The sequence below is a fragment of the Chlorocebus sabaeus genome, chromosome 7, assembly GCF_047675955.1.
Source record: "Chlorocebus sabaeus isolate Y175 chromosome 7, mChlSab1.0.hap1, whole genome shotgun sequence".
Classification (NCBI taxonomy): Eukaryota; Metazoa; Chordata; class Mammalia; order Primates; family Cercopithecidae; genus Chlorocebus; species Chlorocebus sabaeus.
In genome coordinates, this window is record NC_132910.1 from 71803198 (window position 1) to 71815844 (window position 12647).

The window sequence follows — 12647 nt, forward strand, 5'->3', positions numbered from 1 at the left end:
CAGTAGCATATTTGCTGCATATTCCTTTTAACACTTGAGTCCGAATTAAATCTCGTAATTTTAAGAATTTGTTAAAAATATTTTATGTTAATCAATTTGCTCTGTCACTGTACTACTCTTTAAAGGGGAATTATTTACCTGATTTATTGACACCTTGTTTTGTTTTATTTTTTGTTTCATATAAATGAATTTGACTCAGTTAAGGCTGTGAGTTTCAAAAGAATTTCATAAAATTGATGTATGTTCAAAACTAAACTATTAAACTAAATAATAATTAAGCCACACTTTCTGATATAATCAAATACCTCTCACCTAGAGGCTATAATTTTGAAAATAGCCAAGATGTTTTTCAAGACAAGCACATGTATACACAGCACATTAAAAAAAAATTATACTGTGAAATGACAAAACTGTGACAAAATTTAATCTCCAAAAGGGATCTGAAGATGCCTTCTTACAAAAGCCAAATTATTTAGGATGGACAGTAGCTCAAAATCACTACTTGATTTATTCTTTCATTTAACAATGTACTTACACAGCAGGATGCTAGACCCTGGCTGCAATCAAAGATCAATATAATAAAATATTTTCTTTCGGCTAATGTAAAACTTCTGTCTTCCCTTCAGAGCCAGGCCTTCTGACTAGCAGTGTATGTTCTTCCTCTACTCTCTCATGTTCCATTTGGTTCTGATTTTAATTCAACCTGGACATCATGTGCATTATCCCAGTCAACTCCCTCATGGGGTCAACAAAGCCCCTTGTTGCTTGATCCAGTGATCACTTTTCACCAATGCCTTACTTGACCTCTCCCCTGTCCCTAACTTTGCTTCATGAAATGGACAGTTACATTCCTGGGTCTCAAGGCTGGCCCCATTGCACAATGGCCTTGCACTGTTCTCCCAAACTTTGTTTCCAGCAGTGACATCATATGGAAGCACCTGCAGCAGTGCCCCCTGCCAGGTGGCATTTTCTAGCCTCTCCTCCTTGGGGAGGAGCACCCAGGATTCTCCCTTTGGACCAGTACTGTAAAATGGTGACAAACACCCAAACTAGCAAGAAACTAAAAACAACAATCACAACACAAACAGGAACAGGTCCTTAAATGAGCTATCCAGACTTGCCAACTTCTCTGAGACAAAATCAACCTTTGTACTAGGTAAGCTAACCTAGACTTATTGACCTTACGATCATCATGACTCTGGGAAGGCGTGGCTTTTCAAAGTCAGTAGGACAAAGGCTTGGTAACATTTAGGAAAATATAATCTTATTTTAACCCTGAGTTGATAATACATGCTTATCTGAATTCCAGATTTCTATCGAGCCCCAATCGCCAGGTATAGATATGTCTAACAGGTACCCTCCTTTGGGTATCTCACAAACAGCTTAAATCAGTGTGCATTATTTTGAATTCGTGGTATTTATCCTTTGGTCTTGGGTGTGCTATATATCCTGTCCTGATTAGTTGTACCACATTCACCTAGTTAGCAAATAAAAAACTTGGGAGTCATTCAAGATAACCCCCCACTTTTTTTTACTCACTTCTCCCTCCATCCAGACTCTAAGTCATAATGATATCACTTCTCTGATATATCTAGAATGTTTCTATTTCAGGATGATGATATAAAATGAACATCATAGGAATAGCAGTAACAGCATCGGCAGCAACAGTAGGAGTGCGGCAGGAGCTATCATTTATTGAGATCTTAATCATTTAACCTTGAACCACAAAGGAAAAGGACAGGAAGAAAACATAGCAGAATGCGACTGCTAAATGGTGGTAGCTCCTGCATCACACAATTCCAGATAATATTTTCATTTTCTTCTTCATAAAGTACAAAAAGTCATTTTTTAGATTTTCAAAGTTTATTTTACTTTGGTGATAGATAATAAACAAGGCTAAAATGTTTCCTTCTTATTTATGAACAATGAAATCCATCAATAAATCAAATCTATATTAGGGATAAATCATGACAAGAATAGCAACATGCTCTACACTTACGTAAAATTATTTTTCTAGCAAGCCTAAGATAATTTAATACTCACAGCTATTCTCTTTGTATCACATAGCTTTACATCTGGTTTTGTTCTCCAAATACCAATAGAGAGGCCAGCAAACAAAAACAAAAGACTTGCAGTCATCAGGTAAATAATTATGTTTATCCTAATATAATATACCAGGTTACTATTTCCTTTCATAACAGCCAAAATCCATCAAGCAAAGAAAGAAATATATAGTTAAAGACTAGTAAGGAATTTTAAAGAAGGGAACATAACGAATCCATTTCCAACTTTACCTACTGTCATAATATAGGAATTCTGTCCATAGACTTAAAAAGGCTAACTTCTTTTAAGACATAGCTTTTTAAATAATTTTTTTGGAATGTGATTGTCCTGGGTTTGAATACTGCTCAACCTCCGTCCAGTTGTAACTCTGAGAAAATCATCCAACGCCATTGAACCTTTGAAAAACTGGATAAATTATACCTATCCTATGGATGCGGCGACCATATATCCAGATTTGTCTAAAGTAGTCTCAGTTTATGCCTGTTATCCTAGAACAATATAGTAATAGCTGGTTAATTTTACATGTCAACTTGACTAGGATAAGGGATGTGGCCAGGCAGCTGGTAAAACATTATTTCTGGGTCTCTGAGGGTGTGTCCAGAAGAGATGAGCATTTGAATTAGTAGACTGTGTAAAGAAGATCCACCCTCACCAATGTGGGCAGGCATCATTCAATCCATTGAGGACCAGGATAGAACAAAAAGATGGAGGAACAGTGAATTAATTATCTCTCTTTCCCTCCTCCTCTTCCTCCTCCTCCTTCCCGCTTCTCTTTTCCTTCCTTCCTTCCTTCCTTTCTTTCTCTCTCTTTCTTTCTCTCTCTCTTTCTTTCTTTTCTTTCTCTCTCTTTCTTTTTCTTTCCTCCTTCTCCTCCTTCTTCTTCTCCTCTTCCCCCTCCTCCTCCTCCCCCTCCCCTTCTACTTCTTCTCTCCCTCCCTCCCTCCATCTCTCTCCTTGATCTGAGATGATATCCATCTTCTGCCCTTGCATAAGGAAGCTCCCAGTTCTCTGGCCTTCAGACTCCAGCACTTACATCAACAAACCCCTGCTGCTGGTTTTCAGGCCTTTGGTCTTGGACTGAGTTAAACCTTTGGCTCACCTGGTTTGCAGAACTTCAAACTCAGGTTATATTACACCTCTGGCTTTCCCGGGTCTCTTGCAAATGGCACACCATGGAACTTCTTGGCCTCCATAACTGTGTAAACCAATTCCCATAATCAATCTCCTCATATATATCTATACATATGCTATTGGTTCTTTTTCTCTGGAGAACCCTAATACAGTATTACTCCCTTTCACTCTCACCAGTGTCTCAATTGGGACAACAGATACAAGGTCACTTGTTATGAATGGAATTGTGCCCTCCCATACCAAATTCATATGTTTAAGTCCTAAACCCCAGTACCTCATAATATGGTCTTACTTGGCAAATGGGTTGTTGCAAACGTTACTGGAGTAGTGTGGGCCCCTAATCAAATATGACTGATGTCCTCATAAAAAGATGGCCTTGTGAAGACAGAGACACACAGGGAGAATGCCATGTGAAGACTGGAATTATGCTGCCACAAACAAAGAACTATCAGAAGCCAGGAGAGAGGCCTGGAGCAGATCCTTCCCTAGTGCCTTCAGAGGGAGCATGGCCATGCAAGTGCCTTGATCTCAGACTTGCAGCCTCCAGAACTGAGAGGCGACACAGTTTTATTGTTTAAGCCACTCAGTTTGTGACATCTTGCTACAACAGCCCTAACAAATTAACACAGTCATCCTACTCTTTTTTTTTTTTTAAGATGGAGTCTCGCTCTGTCATTCAGGCTGGAGTACAGTGGCACAATCTCGGCTCGCTGCAACCTCTGCCTCCTGGGTTCACGCCATTCTCCTTCCTCAGCCTCCCGAGTAGCTGGGACTACAGGTGTCCGCCACCACACCTGGCTAATTTTTGTATTTTTAGTAGAGACGGGGTTTCACCATGTTAGCCAGGATGGTCTCGACCTCCTGACCTCGTGATCCACCCACCTCCACCTCCCAAAGTTCTGGGATTACAGACCTGAGCCACTGCACCCAGCCCAGTCATCCTACTCTTAACAGTGGCAATTACTCTTATCACTGATGTCTACACATCTGTTGCCCATGAGGTCTACATAAACCACTCAGAACACCTCTAGATGGCATAGAACACCCCATGCCACTCCCCAACACTGAGCTGACATATCTGGGAAACTTGGGTAAGTTCAACTCTATTCCTTCATTCCATCCTAGAATGTACTCCAGCTTCAAAGTGCATGACCATGTAAATGGCTTTTATAAGCAATTTATTTGAAAACTATACTGTGTAGTTTGCAAATGAGCTTAGACTCTACATTAAACTTCTACCCTCTTGGTTGAAGGATGTTTAGGGCACTCCTGCGTCTCTTTCAGACTCCAAGGACAAAGCTATCTGCTATCTCCAAGAACAAAGCTATCACACAATTGGAACCTGAAGGTTACCTGTACAGTCAACATGTTAATAATTACTAAAGTCATTTTCCTAATTTTCATATTAAAGATAAATTGTTATTCTTAGGTTTTCCTCACATTATGCATATGATATTTGCCTTCATTATTTCAAATTACTGTGAAGAATGTTTCTAGGAAATATTTTCACCTACACATAAAATGATCCTGCAGAGAACAAAAACTTATCTTCAATTTCAGTCAACTCTAAGAACACAGGTCACTGTCAGTACCTGGGCTCTGATGTACAATGTGATCCAACTTCAAATAACTACTATGTTTTAATATCTCAGGTGTATTTAGACATTATCTCTATGTTGCTTAGGCTAGTCACAGTATTCAAATTCTGACTAACATGTAAATTAATTAATCTGAAAATTAGCCAAAAAAAGTAACTAAGAACAAATCTAAATGGAAACAATAACTAGCTAAAATGTATAGAGTCTATTAGGTTTTATTCTACAGTTCAGAATGCTTAACACACATTAGCAATTTTAATTCTTGCAACAATATTATAATCTAAGTATTCATATCCCTAGTTTACAAATGAGGAAAGTAAGGCACAGAAAGGATAAGTAATTTGCTCAAGATGACATAGCTTCTTATGTAGTGGAGGCTGAGTTTGAACCCACTCTTAACCTCATGCCATCACATATATTAGTAATATGGCTAGCATTTTGCATAAATTGGGTTAGACTTTCTAAAGTTAATGACAAAAACTCTGCTTCTCACAATAACAGTTAACATTAACCAGATCTTTCTGGCTGGTAGATTCCAGCATTCTTTTGGTTATCAATGCTCATCAAGAAAAAGTAGGGGGCAGGTTAGGAATGTGTGTTATGTCTTGAAGCAGTTCCCAAGTGAATGCAAATACTAACATAATATTAAGCTGTGTCTTGTGAACTACACACAGGTAGTCACTTTCAATGTTTAGAACGGAAATACAATATTGGTTAATATGACATACCATCCTATGAGATTTAGGTATTAGATTAATAAAATAGATTTAGTGAGCACAGCAGCATAAATAATAATATTTATGTGTACATAAGCGCAAAACATTTTTCATTTAACTAAAGGAAAATAGATGAGTTCTTTGCATCTCTTTATTTAAATTATGTGCTGACACAGAATAACATTGAAAGCCACAGTGTTTTCTTTGAACAACACATCAAGGAACAAACAGAAGCATGATGGTAACTATAAAAAGTTGATTTTGGTTAATTTTTAAAGATGCCACAAAGTGGATACTCCATGAAGCTAATTTATTCATTCATTAAATAGTTTTTTTATTATTTTTTTTTTAGCACATACCATCTTCTAGTTACTGTCCTGGGCTTTGAGAATGCAGTTGCGAATAGTTTCACAAAATCACTGTCTCTTCAATTTTACTAGTGTAATGAGAAAGACAAGAAAAAGTTAAAGAAAATACATAAGATAATTTCAAATGCTGATAAATTATACAAAACAAGGACATAGGTTTAAGAAAGATCACTGGGCTGGAGAAGTGGGCAGGTGAAGGACTTAGCTAAAGTCATTAGCAAAGGCAAAAGGATTGAATAAATGCAGTTCCTTAATGCCAATTTAACATTATTCAAGCAGACTTCTTATAGCGCTTCATCTTTGAATTGGAGGTACTTTAACTTACTCGGCTTGAAGTAAGTGTATCCAAATTCTCACTGCTGGAACACCTGAGATGGAAGTAGCTTAAAACTACATTATCTGAAATGTTTGGGGGGGATATTCAGAAAACAGCTCTAGAAAATTGGAGCTAGCCTTCCAAAGGCAGCTAGTAGTAATGAAAGGGAACATCTGGATGCCACATGGAACACCTAACTCGACTTGAGCCCAGCCTGGCCCCAACAAGCTACCTTGAGCCTTTGACAAAGAAAATGTATTATGATGACAACCAACGACTAGCAAGTATGGCTAATAACAATACGAAAAAAATCAAATCCTAGTTTAATATATGCCTTTCAGATTAAAATTTATATATGTTACCATACAGATGTTCCATATAAATGGAATATAATTTTAATTAAAGACATCAGAAGAATTCTAGCCCTCACCAAAGGATTAACATACTGTTACTAAAACAGCATCTTAAGAAAATTTGTGAAGGCAGTTTAGGATATTAATCTTACTGATAAAATGATCCTAAAGTCACATCAGTGAATAGCCATCTACTGTAATGTAACCACCTCAATATCCAACATCTTGACACAAATCCTTTCAAAAAATCTATGTTTACAAAACATGCAATTAATGAAGAAGAACCTTGCAAATCACTTCAATCTTGATATTCTTAAATTAGAACATGGATTTAATTTAAGAAGTGAACCTGACCACTCTAGCAGAGACACAGAAATCAAAGTTTTGTTGATGCTACTAAATATACTGAATTAATATGTTAATAATGACCATGATCAAACTTGAAGATTAAAAAATGCAAAATTGTGAAGATGATAAATTATGTATCATGTATATTTTACCACAATTTTTAAAAAAGTGTACAGCCCATGTGCCCTATGCTTTGAAACATTCATAAACAAGCAGCAAAGCTTAATGTGTTTTAAATATATATGTATTTTATATATATATATATATATAATTATCTGGATTAATATAAAAAGACCATTTTCAAAAAGCACTTCAATAACATTAACTTGTCATTTAACATATTTTGAAAACGAATGTAGATTTCAAAGAACTCATAATTCCTTGAAAATATGAAAAGATGTACATACAGAAAATGTAATTTAAAATGGAATAAAGTCAAACTTTATTATTTTCAATGAATCCAAATTAAATAATATTTAAAGATTTTGGAACCATAGCTTTACTTCTTACTTTGAGCTTTCTAACAAAAATCAGTTTTAGAGATGGCGACACTTTCAAGTGAAAAAGCAAACCTTAAAAGTGTATGTTTCATGAAAAATACTCTGAGATCATTCCACATGGTTGAACTTTAAAATATATGTATTATATGGGAATTCTTTAGAAGAACTTTACCTTTTTTTCCATGAATATCAGGGGATATTTTGCTTTTGTAGACTAGGAAATAGTTACAAAACAGCAAACTGAATCATTCTAAATGAAAATTAAACCAAAAATGTAATTGTGAAAGCACCACCCAATTACTTTTCCAATCCCACCATTCCAATCCCTTCAGTTTATGGAGTATTTAATAAACTAGAAGTACACCATAGAGAGAAATGAAATGCTATACTGACAAATAGGAGTAGCTCAAGTTCATTCTTGGCATCTTTCTGTAATCGAAATACTTTTTTTTCCCTGCAGCAAAAAGAGCCATGAAACCCCACCGACCTCACCGAACCCCACCTTGTTACTCTTGGAATGCTCCATTAATCAAATTCTGAGGAATCTCCCTTAACCTAAACAAGTTAAACCCAAGGACACCATCTTTGAAAGAAGGACAACAAAAGCCTGAACTTGACATTTACTCCTTGAATATTTAGAGATCCTCAACTTTTAAAAGCTTAAAAGAGTTTACAGTTGTGAGAAAGTGGGCAATAAAATGTAAAAATCAACTAAGAGAAACTTTACTTCTCAAAACACTTTTCATCTGATTCAAAACAAATGGAGACTGTTTTTCAAAATCTATTTCTTTCAAGGATGCATTATTTACCTTAAGAATCGTACAGTCACAGTATCCCTCCCTCATTTCTGAAGAGATTCCAACTCAAAGGACATGAGGTTCATTGGGAAGAAGGGAAAAAAAAAAAAAAAAAGGAGAGCCATGTGCTCACAAACTTTTCAGTTGGAAATCATAAAGCCAGATTGGGTGAATTTATTGAGGGCAAAACAAAATACGAAATTTACTGACGCAAATTTTAAAAAGAAGAATATGAGATGCAGAATGAAAAGAGGCAAGTTAACGAAGCGAAAGTAAAAGATTCCCTACCAAGGATGCTCTTGCTTAGCCAACAAGGTGTATAAATGACCCCCATTCCATGTGACTTGTCTAAGGGAGCAAGACGACAGACAAGAAAGGGTCTTGATGTGAGTGCGGCAAAAGCAAGGGGACTGTTCCACAAACGGCAGAAAGGTCTGAACAATCCAGACACTGGCCAAGTTTTCAAGGTTCTGACCCACAAACAGAAATTCTTCCCTGAGTGTCCCACACTGCGATGGCAGGGAGGAATTTCAGTCAAGGAAGGAGTGTTCTTCATCATCGATCTGGTTTTGTTGTTAGGGAGTCAGAATTTGGTGAGAAAATTATCAATCATTTCACCCAGTAGTCTTCTATTCTTAGGAATTTCTACCAAAGTTTTATTTAACCCAATATTTATGGGTATAGTTGGTGAACCGTGGCCATGGAGTAACTAAGCAGTTAAACCTTTGGTGCCTGCACACAGAGCAGTTTCCTATAAATAGTGCCAGCAAGAAAGTATCAAGAGTATGTAACATTGAGTAGCAAGAAACCCATAAAATTATTCTCTCTCCCATAAAACTAGAGAAGACATAAAACCTTCCCCAGCCTAGAAGCACAGTGCTGATTTGCAGAAGAACAACACAGAGAGTTATTCTGGGCTGGAAAAGTAGTAGCAGCAGCAGAAGAAAGCACAAATTACAGGAAATCAAATCTTTTATTTTCCAAAAGAAAAATGTGGGTGATGCAAGTTTAATAGAGGTATGCTATTAATATTATCTAATAATTTACCAATAGATAAAGTTGTTCAAACAGTTGATGTAAACTGTGGCCTAGGCCATGCCCATTTTTGAGGACTCCAGTATACCAAAAAAATGAAGAAATGATAAAAATATGAACTACATAAATGGTGGTACATTTTAAATGATCTATCTTATTAGTCTCAGTGATGATATTATTAATTCATTTGCTTATTGTTCATAGCATTATACTCCAGGACAAATGCCACTCCCTCACTTTTCACTCTATGCCCCTTAATCCAACCTATAACAAACTTTGACATAGCGCTATAATTTTTACATTAAAAAATTAAGGCCTTTGATACATTTGAAGAAAGAAAAAATAGATAATCATATTACTAATGAAAGCCAAAATGAATGTCTGTCTCTTAAGTTGTTAGACATACTTGTCATTAACCCAAAATCAACTGAGTAGGAGCTGAGTATAGAAAAAAAGAAAAAAAAAAAAAACAGTAGAAGAAAGGATACATTCCATCAATGTGGTTGTGGATCAGAAATTATTTAAAGTGTCAATATAACACTGAGACATCAAAAAACATGCAGTTCAAGACTTTGCTTACAAGAAAATTCCATTCAAACATTTCTTGGGGAAAACCTGAGGCTTTTGAAGTATGATGCTAAGGAAATCATGTATTTCTATGTCAATTCTACTCAATGTTTCCATTAACTCTTAGATTATCTGCAGGTAAGAGAATCTTTGATTTGGTTTAATGTTAGTAATGAGACACTTAGAAAATAAATATAGCAAAATAAGTTCTCTCTCAACATATAGAGGTCATCTAATTCTTATTAAAAATGTGTTAAAATGTTGTTTTAAAATGTTTAAATTTTCATTTGTGTTTACAATTCAGTAATCATCTAATTTTTTAATAATTTTATTATTGCTCTATAATTACTTATAATTATTAAAAGCTACTGTTTTTATAATGTTGGACAAATATTCTAAAAAGAATAAATTATTTCCTTTAAAAAAGCATTCAAGAAAAAAGAAAAACAGTGGCTAAAATCCAAGTACGATAAAATAATACTATACTGATTCTTTATTGCTAAGTTGATCACAGGTATTTATCCAAAAAATTACGTATTTCCTAAGACAGTGATTTATTACCATATTCAAATAACAACGTGCAAGCAAGCCTGGAACAGAAGGGCCTACACAGCCGGTATCTATTAACACAGAAAACTGGTTGAAACTGTAGGCAAGTAATTAACCTTCTGGCCCAGAGGTTTAAAAACCGAAAAGCAGTTCCTAGAATTTCTTCCATAATTTATGAACAACTGATGGAATTCATGTCACAGTCCGTGGATTCCCTTGCTGAATTAACCTCAGTTCTCACTGACCCTAAGAAGCTATAAACCAACAGGAGACTGTGCTCTACTATTTCAGCTGACCCACAGAGTGCCATCTCTGTTGTTCCAGCATAGGAAGCCAGATGATAAATTACAGAGCCGCCCACCAGGCACAATCCTGAACATTCCCCTTCAATGAAGATGACAACAACACACTGTACATGCACATTCACTCACCCCAAACCAGCCCTGTTTGACAGCAAACTCTCATCTATACTCTATAGATGACCTATATTCTGCAGCTAAAGTTTATGAAAAGATAAGCATGATGACACTGGGAATAGAGGGTCAAACGGTGTATCAAGGGAGTATGAACACCTGTGACTAAATACAGAAACACATCAGCAACGCTAGCAGCAATAGCTCACAGTATCACATGCTTACATTGTGCAGGCACTATGCAAAGTTATTTATATCTTCACTTGTTCCTCAAAACAACACTATGCAATTGGGACTTTTTCTTTTTTCTTTGTGTTTTTTTAGACAGAGTTTCACTCTATTGCCCAGGTTGGAGTGCAACGGCATGATCTCAGCTCACTGCAACCTCCACCACCTGGGTTCAAGCGATTCTCTTGCCTCAGCCTCATGAGTAGCTGGAATTACAGGTGTGCACCACCATGCCCAGCTAATTTTTGTATTTTTAGTAGAGATAGGGTTTCACCACGTTGACCAGACTGGTTTTGAACACCTGACCTCAGGTGATCCCCCACCTCGGCCTCCCAAAGTGCTGGGATTACAGGCATGAGCCACTGCACCCAGCTGGGACTACTATTATTCTGTTTATCAGAGATGAGGAAACTAAGCTTCAAGGAAATTAACCAGTTCATTAATTTTCATTCAAGAAGGAAATAAATAGAATGGGGTTTGAAGCCCGTAATCTGACTCCAGAATCAATACTCTGGATATAAAGGTGGCATTAAATAACAATGTATTACAAATACAAATTTTACGGTAGGAAAGTTTCTCCATAGCTGGAGTTAAGTTCTCAGTTGACTATAGGTAACAAACTATAGTTTCTATGTTAAAGTTATCTTCAATTGGTTGATACATCAAAAACAAAATATTGTCAAACATGATGAAAGGAGTGTATGTAGTTCTGTGGTATGTTCAAGAGTAACGGGAGGGGTTAGGGGGCATGTCGAAGAATAAGAAATAAAAATATCAGCAATGTGATATATTGGAAAAGGTTTAAGCCTCGGTTTAGTTCTAGCTGAACCACATACAAGTTTTATGACCTTAGGCAAATCATTGCACTTTGCTGGGTATTAGTTCAAATAAGAGGCTTGAACTAGATTTCTGAAACTCCTTTCTATTCTAAAGTCAAGAATATTATTTTTTTATTCTAAAAAAGAGGATGCCTTGTGCACGCTTGCCACATTCTCATTCTAATGACCAAACTGTGCAGAATAAATGGACTTTAGAAGGTGGATACAAGATTTATGAAAAATAACATTTTCAAAGTTAATGGAAAAAACAAAGTCTTGTGAGACTACAAAATGGTGGTAATGGGAACAAGGCGGGAGAAGGAGTATGCAGAACGGAACGAAGGGGAAGCAAGGATACAACCAGTTGGTTATTTAAGGTAGTGAAGGATAAAATCGATCATAAAATGAAGAAATTGGAGGATGTTTTTAATTTTAGACACTATTAACAAAAAATAAAAACATAAACACTAAAATTCCTCCCACAACTAACAGGTAATAATCCAATAGCTAATTTGTCACCATCTTGTAGAATGACCATTAGTCCCGAGCCAATTAGCAAAAGCACTTGTTTTAAAAACATTAATATGTATGAAGGAGACTGCCTTTAATGTCCCATAAAAGAATACTGTCACTGTACTGGACAGGAAATGTTGAAAAACACCAACTGGCAAATTGGAAAGAAAAACCATAAACTAGAGTCCTATTTCCTTTTCATAAAACTAAGTGTTATTTGATATCATAAAAAAGAGATTTGATTTCCCAACTTATTGATGGACAGTTTGAATACTACAAAAACAAAATTAAACTGACACCTTCAGGCATACTTGGTATGGAATTAAAAGACTA

General features: G+C 36.1%; 1 protein-coding gene across 6 annotated transcripts in view; it reads right to left on the bottom strand.

Annotated features, from left to right (window-relative positions):
- The window catches only part of PRDM5 (PR/SET domain 5), a 224299-nt gene that overhangs the window by 57622 nt on the left and 154030 nt on the right, over positions 1-12647 (bottom strand). Inside the window, exons 14-15 of one of the 6 annotated variants that reach the window (XR_005238256.2) lie at positions 5869-5945; positions 3065-3259 (exon numbers count right to left, since the gene is read on the bottom strand). The exons of 4 other annotated variants lie outside the window; for them this stretch is intronic. The gene's annotated coding sequence lies outside the window, so the exon portion shown is untranslated. Of the gene's footprint in view, positions 1-3064; positions 3260-5868; positions 5946-12647 lie in introns of those variants that run through there. One more of the 6 variants, XR_005238255.2, reaches the window with a different exon arrangement.